This window comes from Octodon degus, unplaced genomic scaffold, assembly GCF_000260255.1.
Source record: "Octodon degus isolate 3935 unplaced genomic scaffold, OctDeg1.0 scaffold00010, whole genome shotgun sequence".
Lineage (NCBI taxonomy): Eukaryota > Metazoa > Chordata > Mammalia > Rodentia > Octodontidae > Octodon > Octodon degus.
This window is the reverse complement of record NW_004524586.1, coordinates 25671342-25673068: the sequence shown is the minus strand read 5'-3', so window position 1 is coordinate 25673068 and position 1727 is coordinate 25671342. Positions and strand designations below refer to the sequence as shown.

At 39.0% G+C, this 1727-nt stretch overlaps 1 protein-coding gene across 2 annotated transcripts in view; it reads right to left on the bottom strand.

Annotated features, from left to right (window-relative positions):
- Positions 1–1727, bottom strand: part of Eif3a (eukaryotic translation initiation factor 3 subunit A) — a 52393-nt gene that overhangs the window by 12751 nt on the left and 37915 nt on the right. The window lies entirely within an intron of this gene.

Here is a 1727-nt window from a genome sequence, read left to right as displayed (position 1 = left end):
AGCAAATAACCACTAGGAAGAGAGTATGCAGTGTGTTAATTATTGAAACTGTCCTACCAATTTGATTTTAAACTGTCTCATTGCTATTTGTTTCTCAATAAAGTTATGGGGGAAAAAAAGGTGCTGTAACAGTCCTATAACAGGAATTCTAAAGAACATTACCAAACTTATTTTAAGGACAGAAAATGGGTCCTGCTGATAAAATATAAACTGAACCACTCAGGTAACCTGACACAAAGATGACAAAGAGTAAAACATTAAAAGATACCATGACCATGGCTGGCCAGATAGCTCAATGGATTAAAGCGCCTGCTTAGGCAGACACAGGGACCGGGTGCAATCCCTGCCTCTGGGGCATGCTGAGCCAGTGAATGAGACTGGGCATGGTGGCACAAGCCTGTAATGCCAGCACTTGGGATACTGAAAAACAGAAAGGATCACTACAAGTCCGATCTGTGTAGTGAGACCCTATAGGCCCCGTACTAAATACATTAAAAAAGAAAAGATACAATGATGAAGATTTAGAGCAAAAACAGAAAAACGAAAAGCATTTCCTTAAATAAATCTTGTCTTCTACTGGGATGTAGTGGAATGTGCATGTGCTCTCAGCACTACAGAGACTGAGGTAGGATCATGTGAGTTTGAGGCCAACCTCAACTATAAAGTGAGCTCAAGGTCAACCTGAACTGTAACACCATCTCAAAAAGACAAAAAATAAATAAATAAATAAAACCAATTTATTTCTGAGATTAAATTAAATTCTAAGGGTAAAATGCCAAGAAGGAAAACATCACACACAAGAAGCCTTATTATAGTCCCAGAGAAATTATTAAACTTTTTATTGTAAAGATAAAAAGAAAAATCCATAAGGAGGATCATTCTGAATTTTAAGGTCAGCCTGAGTGGTATAGTGAAATCCTGTTTCAAAAACAAACAAACAGGGCTGGGGAGATGGCTCAGTGGAATAAGTGCTTCCCTGGCAAGCATGAGGGCCTGAGTTCAATCCCTGGTTCAAAAAACAAAACACAAAAAAACCCCATAAAATAAATATGTTCTTGGTGGCTGGTGAGATGGCTCAGTGGTCTAAAGCACCCACTTAGAGCAAGCTAAGCTTAAGCAAAACACCGGGACCACGGTTCAATCCCCCAGCACCACATGCCAGCCAGCCCCGCCCCCTGGTGGGTTGAGCTGGCCACACACACAAAATAAATAAATAAATTTAAAACAAACAAACAAACAAACAAACAAACAAAAAATCTATTTGGGCTGGTGAGATGGCTCAGTGGTCTAAAGCACCTACTTAAAACAAGCTAAGCTAAGCAAAGCAAAGCACAGGGAGCGCGGCTTAATCCCTCAGCACCACATGCCAGCCAGCCCCACCCCCTGGTGGGCTGAGCTGGCCACACACACACAAAATGAATGAATGAATGAATGAATGAATGAATAAATAAATAAATAAATAAATATTTAAAAAAATCTATTCTATTCCATGGAAAAGACAACCTACAAATGTGGCAAGGCCCCTCCATGATGCTGTGTATAGAAAGAAACAAGCAAAGATCTTCCCATTTATGAGAAGATGACTTTAAACTAGCAAAACACAGAATCACAGTTCAACTGTAACAAACGCCTTCAAGGCACACTCAAAATAACTCCGGAAAGAACTGAGATATACAAAACAAAAACATCTGAAAAAACATAACAGCAAAAAAAAAAAAAAAAAAAAA